The sequence below is a fragment of the Hyperolius riggenbachi genome, chromosome 4, assembly GCF_040937935.1.
Source record: "Hyperolius riggenbachi isolate aHypRig1 chromosome 4, aHypRig1.pri, whole genome shotgun sequence".
Lineage (NCBI taxonomy): Eukaryota > Metazoa > Chordata > Amphibia > Anura > Hyperoliidae > Hyperolius > Hyperolius riggenbachi.
The window spans coordinates 440,422,376-440,438,961 of record NC_090649.1 but is presented as its reverse complement, the minus strand read 5'-3'; positions in this window follow the sequence as shown (position 1 = coordinate 440,438,961).

The window sequence follows — 16,586 nt, the reverse complement described above, 5'->3', positions numbered from 1 at the left end:
CTTAAAGGGAACCTTAACTGAACGGGGGGTAAAGAGTTTTACTTACCTGGGGCTATTACCAGCCCCCTGCAGCAGTCCTGTGCCCTCGGCGCCGCTCTGGAATCCTCTGGTCCCCCGCTGTCACTTAGTTTCGTTTTTGACGACTCACCAGTCGCCGGCCGCCATGCGTATTATTGGACGCATTCACCAATGCAATTAGCGCTATTGCGGACCGCAACGCGTACAAAAATACGCGTTGCCGCATTCCGCACACGTAGATATGCGGCAACGCGTATTTTTGTACGCGTTGCGGTCCGCAATAGCGCTAATTGCATTGGTGAATGCGTCCAATAATACGCATGGCGGCCGGCAACTGGTGAGTCGTCAAAAACGAAACTAAGTGACAGCGGGGGACCAGAGGATTCCAGAGCGGCGCCGAGGGCACAGGACTGCAGCAGGGGGTAATAGCCCCAGGTAAGTAAAACTCTTTACCCCCGTTCAGTTAAGGTTCCCTTTAAGGACCAGACCCTTTTTTTCCATTCAGACCACTGCAGCTTTCACGGTTTATTGCTCGGTCATATAACCTACCACCTAAATGAATTTTGGCTCCTTTTCTTGTCACTAATAAAGCTTTCTTTTGGTGCTATTTGATTGCTGCTGCAATTTTTACTTTTTATTATATTCATCAAAAAAGACATGAATTTTGTCAAAAAAATGATTTTTTTAAATTTCTGTGCTGACATTTTTCAAATAAAGTAAAATTTCTGTATACATGCAGCACGAAAAATGTGGACAAACATGTTTTTGATAAAAAAAAAAACCCCATTCAGCCTATATTTATTGGTTTGGGTAAAAGGTATAGCGTTTACAAACTATGGTGCAAAAAGTGAATTTTCCCATTTTCAAGCATCTCTGACTTTTCTGACCACCTGTCATGTTTCATGAGGGGCTAGAATTCCAGGATAGAATAAATACCCCCCAAATGACCCCATTTTGGAAAGAAGACATCCCAAATTATTCACTCAGAGGCATAGTGAGTTCATAGAAAAAATATTTTTTGTCACAAGTTAGCGGAAAATGACAGTTTGTGACAAGAAAAAAAAAAGTTTCCATTTTTGCTAACTTGTGACAAAAAAAAAATGAAATCTGCCACGGACTAACCATGCCCCTCTCTGAATACCTTGAAGTGTCTACTTTCCAAAATGGGGTCATTTGTGGGGTGTGTTTACTGTCCTCGCATTTTGGGGGGTGCTAATTTGTAAGCACCCCTGTAAAGCCTAAAGGTGCTCATTGGACTTTGGGCCCCTTAGCGCAGTTAGGCTGCAAAAAAGTGCCACACATGTGGTATTGCCGTACTCAGGAGAAGTAGTATAATGTGTTTTGAGGTGTAGTTTTACACATACCCATGCTGGGTGGGAGAAATATCTCTGTAAATGACAATTGTTTGATTTTTTTGTACACACAATTGTCCATTTACAGAGAGATTTCTCCCACCCAGCATGGGTATGTGTAAAAATACACCCCAAAACACATTATACTACTTCTCCTGAGTACGGCGATACCACATGTGTGACCCTTTTTTGCAGCCTAGGGGCTTGATTCACAAAGCGGTGCTAACCTACTTAGCACGTCTAAAGTCTTTAGACGCGCTAACCAGGGTGCTAAGTAGGTTAGCACCGGATTTCTCAATCATATCGTGCGCTAACTTTGCGCGCGTAAAGTGTTACGCGCGCAAAGTTTTACGCGCGCTAAGTCCCATAGGCTTTAATGGGCACTTCGCGCGGTGCCCCCTGCGCTCTGTGCAGTTCGCGCGTAAAGTTTTACGTGCATAAAGTTTTGCGCGCGTAAAGTTTTATGCGCGAAAAGCATGTTTAGACGTGCTAAGGGGGTTTTCACAGGCGTGCTAACAGTTAGCACCGCTTTGTGAATCAAGCCCTAGGTGCGCTAAGGGGCCCAACGTCCTATTCACAGGTCATTTTGAGGCATTTGTTTTCTAGACTACTCCTCATGGTTTAGGGCCCCTAAAATGCCAGGGAAGTATAGGAACCCCACAAGTGACCCCATTTTAGAAAGAAGACACCCCAAGGTATTCCGTTAGGTGTATGGCGAGTTCATAGAAGATTTTATTTTTTGTCACAAGTTAGTGAAAAATTACACTTTGTGAAAAAAAAAACAATAAAAATCAATTTCCGCTAACTTTTGACAAAAAATAAAAATATTCTATGAACTTGTCATACACCTAACAGAATACCTTGGGGTGTCTTTTTTCTAAAATGGGGTCACTTGTGTGGTTCCTATACCATCCTGGCATTTTACAGGCCCAAAACCGTGAGTAGTCTGGAAACCAAATGTCTCACAATGACTGTTCAGGGGTATAAGCATCTGCAAATTTTGATGACAGGTGGTCTATGAGGGGGCGAATTTTGTGGAACCGGTCATAAGCAGGGTGGCCTTTTAGATGACAGGTTGTATTGGGCCTGATCTGATGGATAGGAGTGCTAGGGGGGCGACAGGAGGTGATTGATGGGTGTCTCAGGGGGTGGTTAGAGGGGAAAATAGATGCAATCAATGCACTGGGGAGGAGATCGGAAGGGGGTCTGAGGGGGATTTGAGGGTTTGACCGAGTGATCAGGAGCCCACACGGGGCAAATTAGGGCCTGATCTGATGGGTAGGTGTGCTAGGGGGTGACAGGAGGTGATTGATGGGTGTCTCAAGGTGTGATTAGAGGGGGGAATAGATGCAAGCAATGCACTGGCGAGGTGATCAGGGCTGGGGTCTGAGGGCGTTCTGAGGGTGTGGGCGGGTGATTGAGTGCCCTAGAGGAAGATAGGGGTCTAATCTGATGGGTAGCAGTGACAGGGGGTGATTGATGGGTAATTAGTGGGTGTTCAGGGTAGAGAACAGATGTAAACAATGCACTTGGGAGGTGATCTGACGTCGGATCTGCGGGCGATCTATTGGTGTGGGTGGGTGATCAGATTGCCCGCAAGGGGCAGGTTAGGGTCTGATTGATGGGTGGCAGTGACAGGGGGTGATTGATGGGTGGCAGTGACAGGGGGTGATTGATGGGTGATTGACAGGTGATTGACAGGTGATCAGTGAGTTATTACAGGGACGAACAGATGTAAATAATGCACTGGCAAATTGATAAGGGGGGGTCTGAGGGCAATCTGAGCGTGTAGGCGGGTGATTGGGTGCCCGCAAGGGGCAGATTAGGGTCTGATGTGATGGGTAACAGTGATAGGGGGTGATTGATGGGTGATTGATGGGTAATTAGTGGGTGTTTAGGGTAGAGAACAGATGTAAACACTGCACTTGGGAGGTGATCTGATGTCGGATCTGCGGGCGATCTATTGGTGTGGGTAGGTGATCAGATTGCCCGCAAGGGGCAGGTTAGGGGCTGATTGATGGGTGGCAGTGACAGGGGCTGATTGATGGGTGGCAGTGACGGGGTGATTGATGGGTGATTGATAGGTGATTGACAGGTGATCAGTGGGTTATTACAGGGAAGAACAGATGTAAATAATGCACTGGCGAATTGATAAGGGGGGGGGGGGGGTCTGAGGGCAATCTGAGCGTGTGGGCGGGTGATTGGGTGTCCGCAAGGGGCAGATTAGGGTCTGATCTGATGGGTAACAGTGACAGGTGGTGATAGGGGGTGATTGATGGGTGATTGATGGGTAATTAGTGGGTGTTTAGGGTAGAGAACAGATGTAAACACTGCACTTGGGAGGTGATCTGACGTCGGATCTGCGGGCGATCTATTGGTGTGGGTGGGTGATCAGATTGCCCGCAAGGGGCAGGTTAGGGGCTGATTGATGGGTGGCAGTGACAGGGAGTGATTGATTGACAGGTGATTGACAGGTGATCAGGGGGATAGATGCATACAGTACACAGGGGGGGGGGGGGGTCTGGGGAGAATCTGAGGGGTGGGGGGGTGATCAGGAGGGAGCAGGGGGCAGTTTAGGGCATAAAAAAAAATAGCGTTTACAGATAGTGACAGGGAGTGATTGATGGGTGATTAGGGAGGTGATTGGGTGCAAACAGTGGCCTGGGGGGTGGACAGGGGGGGGGGGGGGTCTGAGGGGTGCTGTGGGCGATCAGGGGGCAGGGGGGGGTAAATCAGTGTGCTTGGATGCAGACTAGGGTGGCTGCAGCCTGCCCTGGTGGTCCCTCGGACACTGGGACCACCAGGGCAGGAGGCAGCCTGTATAATACACTTTGTATACATTACAAAGTGTATTATACAATTTGTATGCGGCGATCCGGGTGCTAGTAACCCGCCGGCGCTTCCGAACGGCCGGTGGGTTACAGCGCGAGGGGGGCGGAGCCAGTCGCCAATGGCTGATCGCGTCACGAATGACGTGATCGCTCCGCCCATGCCCGTACAAGGACCGCCGCCTCTGTGCATGCAGCGGTCCTTGCGGGATCCACTTTCCGGCCGCCCCTGTGCAGTGGGCGGTCGGTAAGTGGTTAAAGATGTAGCTGACCACATCTAAGAGTAATACATTTTGTGTGTGGGGCGGGTAAAAAAGCCTCAGGGAGCCACATTTGGCCAGCGGGCCTTAGTTTGAGGACCACTGGTTTAGTTTTTCAGTCAGTTTTATTTAGCTGAACAAAAACAAAAGTTTGCTTTCCTAAAACAGAAAGAATTTGCGATAATTCAGGTTGGAGTGAGCTCGAGATGTCTCCCAGGCACCACTGCTGAATATATGCAAATTAACCATTGTACCCTTAGAAGCTAAACACACCTCCAGAACCGCTGGAATGCAATGATGTGTCAGCTTGTTAATATGTACAGAGCCATAATAATCCAACATGCATACAGACTGTTTCGGATTGTTTGATCCTCATCAGTGCATGGCATGGATTAATTTGGCTCTATGGAGTAGGGCTTGTAAATCCGAGAGGCACAGACTAACCAGCATGCTCATGGTACCCATGATACACTCAGTACCTTTAGGTTACTTCTAATTGTCCTGTTGAAACCTACTCCAATGTGGACCTGTACAAGCCCAGATTTAATGTTCCTTATTGGGTCACCCCTCCAGATACTGACTTCCATCCATCAGCATGCTTGCCTCCGGAGTGCACAATTGATAATATGAAGTACGTGATCCGGTGAAGTCACATACCCTTTGGTGGACATCTAGTGCCAGGCTTTCTCTTTTCATTTGTATGTCCAGCATGCTTCAGTTGCAGCTCCCAAAGACTTCCAACGTGTACCCAGGGCCAGATTTTTTTACTTTGTACCGCCCAAGGACCACTATCCCCAGCTGCCCCTGGACTGACAGCATCCTAGCCCCCTCCCCCCCCCCCCCCACCACCCATACAGCAGGGATTTGATTGTAGTCTCTTCTGAGGACAGTTAGTAAAGTGATGGCAGGGATTACACTATAAGCCACCCTGCTGCCCACAGCCCACCCCTTGCTTTCCTGCTGCCCTAAGCCATGACCTTTGTGGCCTTGCCTGAAATCCGGCCATGCGTGTACCTGTATAAGCCCACATGTGTATGGCTTATCACCCAACTTGAGCTCACCTGCCTGGGGAACTGAACCTTTCCAGCCACAAGCGGTGCCATGCCAGCGTAACCCCAGTGCTCCCACCGGCACAAGCCTGCTGCACAGCAGTCCTGACTGCTGAGCTTCCCCGGCCGCTGCTCTCCACTCAGACTACTGTGGCTGCTGCCAGAAGACACACAGACCTCCCTGAAGGCAGCTCCATTAACCAGCGCAGCTCCAGTACTCCGCTTGGTTCATTGGAGGGAGCCTGCTGCAGCCCGACAGCCTAGGCGCAGCTCTCCTGCTCTCCCACGGGTCACCTCTGCTGCCACCCCGTGTCACCAGGACTCCTCCAGCTACCACCTCCCAACCACCCAGTACGCTTCAACTGCAGTTCCCAAAGTTCCTCCTCCTGCACCCTGGCTGCCGGCCTCACCACCAAGCTGTCCTCAATGCTGCAAGTCCGCACCAATCTCTCTCAGGTTGGGGGATGCCATGGTTTCTCCATTCATGTGAAAAACCGCCCATTCTGCCCTCTAGCATGACTTCCAGGGAATCCCCGGCAGCCATCTTGTTGATGTAACTATGGGCTGATGAAAATGTAAGGTTTCTGCAGACAACTTTTGCAATCCTAATCTCTACAATATAGAAGCAGAGGCTGTCTATGATCATTCAGTCAGCAGCAGTATGATCTCTCCTTAACTGACTTAACTCCCTTAGATTGCAAGTGTCACAAGCCCCCTAGTGGCCGGACCGCACAATGCCTTCCTATCGGTTTCAGCACACAGATCATGCAATCTGTGGTCGCAATCGATGCGCAGAAACCGCTGGGATTTTGGCAGCAGACCGACTAGAAGGGAGCCTGTGAGTTACAGTAATACAAATTACGCACTATTTCAGGGTATAACTGCCACCACCTCTGTTACTATGGAACAGAGGAACCCACTGACTGGCTGACTCTAGACCTGCAAAAAGAAAACGGTTAAACACACTCTATTTTATCTAGCTATCAACAATAGTAGCGACTTTTCAGAAGCCATGGTTCAGTTTTGTAATAATAGGTGTAGCCGAACTAATAAATGACGTTAGCGTTGTTTATTAAAATTGCAATATAAATAATTAATATATACAGAAAATCATTAAAATCAACAATTATAGAAACATTAGTAGCACAGTCAAATAAATGAAAAGGGAGAAAATACTTAAGTTCGTGGAAATATGTCCTTTCTGGGAAAACTCATAAAGTTCCTTTGTTTCAGTTCAGGAGCAAAGTTCAGACAAGATGGCCGCTAACCACATGGTCCTCTGGCTAGCAGCAGCATGCTCTCGTGAAGATGGGATTTGGAGGACTGCCCCTCCCTGTATGCACCCTGGTTTTATGGAAGCTAGTTTTGGTGGTGGAACAAAGCCAGCCCCCTCTGGTTCACAAACCAATCACAGTTCATTCCCTCGAGAGAGATTTAGGTTTAAACTTATAAAAAGTTGTAATTCAAAACCGATAAATGCCACATTTGGGCTGATAACAGATTAATATTCCTCAGATTATGACAATTCCTATGACATCAGACTTGATTAGGGTAGAGGGTCCTGAGAAGTTTAATAACTTGGTTGTAGCGTACCCCTTGCCCCTCAAGACTGGTATCGTAAGATTCAGCAAGACACTACAAACCCAATGATACAACTCTCATAAATATCCTAGATACTATATTCCATAAATAAGCAAAAAATCATATACAGCATTCATTTACTCTCTGCTTCTGACGGAGTCAGGCAGTCTGGTATCATGCTGAGATTATCCTGTCTCTTCAAAAGGCAGTAACACTTGCAATTTGGGGGTTTACTGCTGGAGTTTTCACACCTCAGTGTCCCTGGCAAGGGACTCTTTTGATCCAGTTAATTAACCACACAGGCCTTATCAGAAAGCATACTTGGCTCTCATGAAAAGAACTCTGCTAACACCTATGAAGACAACAGAGACCCCCAGGCTTGACTGCCTGCTATCCACAACATAAGATTCGGATCTGGCATGTCAACGGCAATCGGTGCAGCAAACTGATTGCAATCTCTTTTCTCGCGGCTCTTCCGTGACAGTAAGCCTTTGGCCGAGTCCTCCCTTCCCTAGGGTCCTCCCTTCTCTAGTGTAATCTACATGATCGTGTGCTCCTTTCCTATGACCGCCTCATACTTGCATTACTGGGCCTACCTAACCAGCCCCAAATCACATGATCATGTATCTTGTACCGAGATAAAAACAAGGAACACCAAGAGCCCCAATAGTGTAATATGTACTGGTAAATGGTTACTAGATAGAGTAAATATTAATACTCACAAACCAGGGTTACCATTAGGCAACCACTGTAAAGGCAGGTGGGGAGATTTTCCTGACCCCACTCAGGAATAAGAAGTCACTCTCTGTAGACAGGAAAAAAGGGGGTTCAACCCTCCACCCGGGGTGGACTCAATATTATGCAGGAGACCAGAGGCGCCAAAAGGATAAAAGGAAGCTAAATGAGCTTAAAAACCAAATTCTTGTTAAATAGAGGAGGTAGTGGTGGATTTACCTCCTCCAAGTAGACACACAACGACTGTAGTAAAGACAGTCAATATATGTTATTTATGAACTCCAAATATGCAACGCGTTTCGCAGGTTTGATCCCGCTTCATCAGGCAATAACAACGGAGCAATAGCATATGTGGTCAGTAGAAGAGCCAGGCACCTCTGAGCCAGGTGCCTGGCTCTTCTACTGACCACATATGCTATTGCTCCGTTGTTATTATGTATACATACATAAACCGCGCCAGGAGTTTCGTCGCTTGTCTCAATATCGCTAGCCATTACTGCCGTGCACCTGACCGACCACAATAGCCCGACATCTTGCAGCATGTCCAATCGATTAATGCAACCAATTTCAGCCTGAAATTGGGTTCATTGTCGATCGGGCATGCACTTGGCAGCACTGTTTTTCATCCGATTCGATGACAAAAATCGGAAGGTTAATCGGCCGCCAAGTCGCCTTATGTATGGCCACCTTTACTGTCCACTACAAGTCTCATCACCCCACATAAACACTTTAGCGCTGATCCACAAAGCTTTTCTGTTGAATTACGTCAACTTATTTACAGTATTAACTCACAATTTATCTCTTATTGGGCTTGATTCACAGCGCTTAGTTATTTTAAACCTTAACTATAAGGAGACCTAATTTATGACATAAACAAATAAGGAGAGTTAATTCATTACACATACAGGTGAGAGATCAATTATTATTTTAACGTATTATGCAGCGCTGGACAATAAATACATACAATGATACAAAGGATGACAGACGTAACAACTTATACAACACAGGACAAAGTTATACAAGACAAACGGTACAATATACGTTATGCAGGAGAACAGAGGCGCCAAAAGGATAAAAGGAAGCTAAATGAGCTTAAAAACCAAATTCTTGGTACATAGAGGAGGTAGTGGTGGACTTACCTCCTCCAAGTAGACCCACAACGACTGTAGTAAAGACAGTCAATATATTTTATTTATGAACTCCAAATATGCAACGCGTTTCGCAGGTTTGATATGCCCATACATATACAGTGGTTTGCAAAAGTATTCGGCCCCCTTGAAGTTTTCCACATTTTGTCATATTATGGCCACAAACATGAATCAATGTTATTGGAATTCCATGTGAAAGACCAATAAAAAAAGGTGGACACGTGAGAAGTGCAACGAAAATCATACATGATTCCAAACATTTTTTACAAAAAAATAACTGCAAAGTGGGGTGTGCGTAATTATTCAGCCCCCTGAATCAATACTTCGTAGAACCACCTTTTGCTGCAATTACAGCTGCCAGTCTTTTAGGGTATGTCTCTACCAGCTTTGCACATCTAGAGACTGAAATCCTTGCCCATTCTTCTTTGCAAAACAGCTCCAGCTCAGTCAGATTAGATGGACAGCGTTAGTGAACAGATCTTGCCACAGATTCTCGATTGGATTTAGATCTGGACTTTGACTGGGCCATTCTAACACATGGATATGCTTTGTTTTAAACCATTCCATTGTTGCCCTGGCTTTATGTTTAGGGTCGTTGTCCTGCTGGAAGGTGAACCTCTGCCTCAGTCTCAAATCTTTTGCAGACTCCAAGAGGTTTTCTTCCAAGATTGCCCTGTATTTGGCTCCATCCATCTTCCCATCAACTCTGACCGGCTTCCCTGTCCCTGCTGAAGAGAAGCACCCCCAGAGCATGATGTTGCCACCACCATATTTGACAGTGGGGATGGTGTGTTCAGTGTGATGTGCAGTGTTAATTTTCCACCACACAGCGTTTTGCATTTTGGCGAAAAAGTTCAATTTTGGTCTCATCTGACCAGAGCACCTTCTTCCACATGTTTGCTGTGTCCCCCACATGGCTTGTAGCAAACTTCAAACGGGACTTCTTATGCTTTTCTGTTAACAATGGCTTTCTTCTTGCCACTCTTCCATAAAGGCCAACTTTGTGCAGTGCACGACTAATAGTTGTCCTATGGACAGATTCCCCCACCTGAGCTGTAGATCTCTGCAGCTCGTCCAGAGTCACCATGGGCCTCTTGACTGCATTTCTGATCAGCGCTCTCCTTGTTTGGCCTGTGAGTTATGTGGACAGCCTTGTCTTGGTAGGTTTACAGTTGTGCCATTACTCCTTCCATTTCTGAATGATCACTTGAACAGTGCTCCGTGGGATGTTCAAGTCTTTGGAAATCTTTTTGTAGCCTAAGCCTGCTTTAAATTTCTCAATAACTTTATCCCTGACCTGTCTGGTGTGTTATTTGGACTTCATGGTGTTGTTGCTCCTAATATTTTCTTAGACGACCTCTGAGGCCGTCACAGAGCAGCTGTATTTGTACTGACATCAGATTACACATAGGTGCACTCTATTTAGTCATTAGCACTCATCAGGCAATGTCTATGGGCAACTGACTGCACTCAGACCAAAGGGGGTTGAATAATTACGCACACCCCACTTTGCAGTTATTTATTTGTAAAAAATGTTAGGAATCCTGTATGATTTTCGTTCCACTTCTCACGTGTACACCACTTTGTATTGGTCTTTCACATGGAATTCCAATAAAATTGATTCATGTTTGTGGCAGTAATATGACAAAATGTGGAAAACTTCAAAGGGGCCGAATACTTTTGCAAACCACCGTACATTCGTACATAGTGACACAACTGTGAGGTGGCGAATGCGGCGTGCTCGGCCAATTCTCAAGAGATTTTATGCTGAAATTGATCAGGAATCCGCCTGCGGTGTATGGGTAGCCGACAAATCTATCTCTAATCAGATTGGGTTAAGAAAGAGATATCTTGGTCGAACCTGCCCATCATCGCTAGATATGCTACCTTAAAGAGAGTCTGAAGCGAGAATAGATCTCGCTTCAGACCTCATATATAGCAGGGGCACGTGTGCCCCTGCTAAAACGCCGCTATCCCGCGGCTTAACGGGGGTCCCTGTCCCCCAAACCCCCTCCGTAATGCGGGGGAGCGCTTCCTGGTTGGGGCAGGGCTAACCGCCGCAGCCCTGCCCCACACGCGTCTGTCAGCGCGTACCTCCGCCTCTCCCCCGCCCCTCTCAGTCTTCCTTCACTGAGAGGGGCGGGGGAGAGGCGGCGATGCGCGTCTGATAGACGCGACTGGAGGCAGGGCTGCAGCCGTTAGCCCTGCCTCCAGGAAGAATATTTCTACGACCAACTTGCCGACCATCTTTTGCGGGGGGTGGGTTGGGGGTGAAGGGACCCCCGTTTAGCCCCGGGATAGCGGCGTTTTAGCAGGGGCACACGTGCCCCTGCTATATATGAGAGCTGAAGCGAGATTTAGTCTCGCTTCAGTGTCTCTTTAAGCAGAAAGTTAGCAGTTGTAAGGCCTCAGTCTGCAAGGTGTAAATTCACTGCTAGACAAGATCTTAAAGGAGAACTGTAGTGAAAGGTATATGGAGGCTGCCATATGTATTTCCTTTTAAGCAATACCAGTTGCCTGGCAGCCCTGATGGTCTGTTTGGCTGAAGAAGTGTCTGAATCGCACCAGAAACAAGCATGCAGCTAATCTTGTCATATCTGTCAAAATTGTCAGAAACACCTGATCTGCTGCATGCTTGTTCAGGGCCTATGGCTGAAAGTATTAGAGGCAGAGGATCAGCAGGATAGCCAGGTAACTGATATTGCTTAAATGGAAATAAATATGGCAGCCTCTATATACCTCTCACTACAGTTCTCCTTTAAGCCTGTATGGCAGGGGCAAACCCAGAATTTTCAAGGGCGGGATTCCTGAAAGGACTCCCTCAGCCATGCACAATACAGTATTGTCACGGAAGAGCCGTGAGAAAACGCCATCACAATCGGTTTTCTGCAACGATTCTCGTTAATGGGTCAAATTCAAATTGTATGAAGAAGAGAAGAACCGAGAGCCCGATATGGTGTAGTATGTCAAGGTAATTGGATAATTAGAAAGAGTATGAATTGTATACTCACAAACCAGGGTTACCTCCAGGCAACCACTGTATAGGCAGGTGAGGAGATTAGCCTGTCCTCACTCAGGAATAAGAAGTCGCTCTCTGTAGGCTTGAAAAACAAGAAGGGGTATCCCCCTCCACCAAAGGTGGATACAATCAGTATTATGGTAGAGAACAGAGGCGCCAAAAGGATAAAAACAATATTTAAAAGTTTTAAAATTATTGCTTAGGAGGCAGTGGTGGACTCACCTCCCACAAGCAGACACAACAACTGTGTATTCACAAAAGGGACATTTATTGGTATACTCCAAATAAGGTCGCAACGCGTTTCGCAGGTCAAACCCGCTTCATCAGGCAATTATAGGAAGGAGCACACAACTGGGGGTAAGAGGCAACACATTTGTACAAATCCTGAACAGACTGCATATCAATAAACAAATATTTGTATGATGGAATTCACTGGTGTGATTTAAATTAACGGGAAGAGGTGGCTAATTATTGTATTTTGGGGGTGGAGGGGGGGCGGGGAGAGGGGGGGGGGAAAGGACGGGGGGGGGGGGGGGAATGGGGAAAGATTTGGAGATGGGAAATGGGAGGGGGGGGGAAGAAGGGTGGGGGGGTTTGTTTTAGGGGGAAGAAAGATAGTGGTAATTTTAAGTATTACATCATAGCATTAATATTCATAAACATAATCATAAACATAATCAAACGTTAATCTCAAGCATGTGGCGAGATACTTTCATAACATACAGTAAACAGTATCATAATTCATATATATATATTTTTTTACCCATACATATGTGTATTGGGAGCGGTTAGCCTATATGAAATAGTGCAAAGGAGTTCAGGGCTGGCAATAGTACATTGGGTATTTAAGAAAGACATGCAGAGTAATTTCTAGAAGACACATAATGAACAAGCATCAAAACAGATTCACTTACCAGCAGTATGTCCAGATAGCACCTGGCGCCTCAGTGGCCAAGTAGTACTGAACTGCTGTTTATATAGTGTTGAACTCCTCCCCTTAGCTAATTGGAATGTGGGGAGGGCACTTAGTTACGTCATTACGCATGTGTACATGCGTATTTTGATGCGTAATGGCAGTGGCTGGATAGTGTACTGGCTAAGGGTGCTGCCTTTGACATGGGAGACCAGGGTTCAAATCCCGGCCGAGTCAAGTACCCATCCAATAAGGAATTCAAGGCAAGATTCCCTAACAATGCAGGGTGGCCTCTCGAGCGCGTCCCTGTGGCTGCAGCTTTTGAGTGCTTTGAGTCTGACAGGAAAAAAGCGCTATGCAAATGTTTGGATTATGGATTATTATTAATGGCGGTCAAGGATTACGTATGCGTACATGCGTATTTTGACGCGTAATGGCGTATATGGATTGCATATTGTCAATGCGCGATGAAAAAAGGGGCGCATGCGTACTAGCATGATGCCATGCGTACGGTGGCATGGAATGGGAATGTGGCGTATATTTGAACGTGTTGGAATGCGGAACCATTGCTCAAAATAAGAGAACCACTATTTAATATTCATACATTTCAGGTTACTTGATCTGACAGTATATACCATTGTGGCTGTACAATTATATGCAATTATTGTCATACGATTTGCTCTGCATTGCAACAGTACTATCTATCAATGTAAACGCATATACATGTAAAAATGAGTAAAATTGATAATACAAATAAAAAAATATAAAAGGTTCCGACTAGCCAACTAAAACATAGAGTATGGATAAAAACATGATCACGTTGGAATACTAAGCATAACGTTCTTAACATAAATACGCTCAAAAACAATTATAAAAATGAGCTAAAAACCCAAGAGGAATATAATAGTAAATAAAATAAATAAAAGATTATAAAAACTCGAACTTATAACACAGACCGATAAAAGAGGCGACTAAGTTAAAATAATATTGGAATGTTATGATCAGTGAATTTTTTCTAGTTGTTCGTTGAGTCCCTCCGGAATGAGAGTCCTCAGTATTTGTATCCAGAACATTTCTCTCGCTTTCAGTATTTCAAAAGCATTGTGCTGTTGTGGGTTAATGGATTCTATAAGTGTTATACGGAATAAAGTGGGGTCATTGTGATGGTGAGTGCCGAAGTGTCTCGAGACACTGTGAAAGGGAAAGTTTTTCAGTATGTTTCTTTTGTGTTGTCCAATTCGGCTGCGTGCTGGTTGTGTGGTACGGCCCACGTACTGGAGGTGACACGGGCAGGAGATCACATATATGATATATCTTGAAGTACAGGTAATCGGGTGTTTAATTGTATAGTTTGTTTTGGTGGCATTGGAGCAGAATGAGGTGGTGATATTGATAAATGGGCAAGCTTTGCATCTAGTATTATTGCATGGAAAACAGCCCGGGGAGTGTGCAACGTTTGGAATTGAGTTGGATATTTGTGTACGAAGTTTGCTGGGTGCTAGTAAGTTGCGCAAGTTGGGGGCTCTTCTAAAGGTGATTTGAGGTTTTTGTGGGATAGATTGTCGCAGATAAGGGTCTTGTAGTAGAATATCCCACCTATTCGTTAGAATTGACCGGATCTGTGGGTGTTGGGCATTGTATCGTGTGATGAATCGGGGGCAGTCCACGCTAAGTGGCTTAGTGAGGAGCTGAGTTGGGTTGTGCGATGGAGTTGTTTTGGCTTTAAATTTCGCATCCTTGATAAGCTTTTTGGGGTATTTTCGTGCCAGAAATTTGTTAGTGAGTAAACCTGATTGTGTGTTGTAGTCTGAGATGTCTGTACAATTTCTGTATATCCTTCTAAATTGACTATATGGTGTGTTAATGGTCCAGGGGCGATGGTGAAAACTTTCAAAATGTATATAATTGTTAGCATCTACCGGTTTGAAGTATGTTTTGGTTTTTATAGTGTTAGATTCTATGAACAGTGTTAGGTCCAGGTATTCAATATTCATGGGGTCATGTTGTGAAGTGAATTGTAATCCAGCAGCATTTGAATTGAGATAATTGATAAAGAGGGGGATCCGGTCAATGTTGCCTTGCCATATCAGGATGAGGTCGTCTATGTACCGTCTATAAAAAACTATATTGTCAGTGAAGGGGTTATTAGCTTGTAATTTTTGTAGTTCCAGAAGTCCCATGGATAAATTTGCATATGATGGGGCGAACGACGAACCCATAGCTGTTCCATTGGTTTGATGGTAGATTTTGTCAGAAAAGGAAAAAATGTTGTTCTGTAGGATAAATTCTGTACATTGTACTAAGAAGGATTGTTGATCATAGGGCATAGCGGGATTAGTTGACAGAAAATGTTTGATAGCTGAAATACCATAAGAGTGTGGAATGTTGGTGTACAAAGAAGTTACATCGCAGGTGAGCCATACAAAACTATCTTGCCAGGTGATGCCTTTAAGAAGTTCTATCAGATGTGCGGAGTCTCTGAGGTAGGAGTCTAGTGATCGTACATGAGATTGTAGATGTTGATCTACAAAACGTGAGAGGTTGCTAGTCATTGAATTTATACCGGATATGATGGGGCGTCCTGGTGGTTTGGTTAAGGATTTGTGTATCTTGGGGAGATAGTAGAAAAAAGGTGTTTTGGGATGCGGGTTGATGATGTAGTTTCTTTCATTTTTTGAAATAATATTGTTGGATAGGGCATTATTGATGAAGGTTTTCAGTGTTTTGTTAAGCTCCATTGTGGGATCAACATCCAGGGTAATATAATATTTGGTGTCACCCAAAAGGCGTTCTGCCTCTTCCAGATAATCCTTTGTGTTAAGAATGACAATCCCTCCCCCTTTGTCTGCTGGTTTGATGGTAAGGTCATGATTATGCTGTAATGTCTTAATGGCGATCTTTTGTTGGCGGGTCAGGTTGGATACCGGGTTGGGGTTGTCAGTGTGTATGTTCTGTAGGTCATTAAGTACTAGTGAATAGAACGTGTCAATATAGTTGCCTTTTGAGGCTACAGGGTAAAATCTTGATCTTCCTTTAAGTTTTGTAGTGATGTATTGTTCTGTCTGAATATCGGAGGGGGGTAGTGTGCAGATTGGTATGGTATCATCGTTGGTGATGATTAAGGCTGTCGGGTCATTGGGAGGGGGCGGATTTAGTTTTTTTATAGCAAAATGTCGTTTGAGTGTTAGTTTTCGTATGTAGGCATTTAGATCGGAAAAAATCTCAAACATATTTGACTGGTTGGTTGGACAAAAAGATAATCCTTTTTCCAACAGTGTGGTTTCGCAGCGGGATAATGAGTGATCGGAAAGGTTAAATATACATTTGGTTTGTTTTGAAGGGGGGGTGGGATTGGTTGTGGTTAGTGTTTTCCTCGTTTTTCTTTTACCGCGTTTCCCCCTTTTTCGGAGTCGGGTAGGGGTCTTTTTTTCTTTGGTTTGAATATGGTCCGAGACGCTATCGGACTGGGTAGTTGGGTAGCTAACACGTTCTGGGATAGTGTGGTAGGTAGGTCTAAAAAAGAGGATGTAAGAGTAGTATCAGCATTGGTGTTGGTGGTGTGTGGGGTGGTGGGGCCATTCATGTTGGGTTGGAAAAAAGTTTCAATGGAAGTTTGAATGAATGTAGTTGGCTGTTCTGAACTATTATCATTTTCAATGTGAGGGGTTGTAGGAGCTTGATTG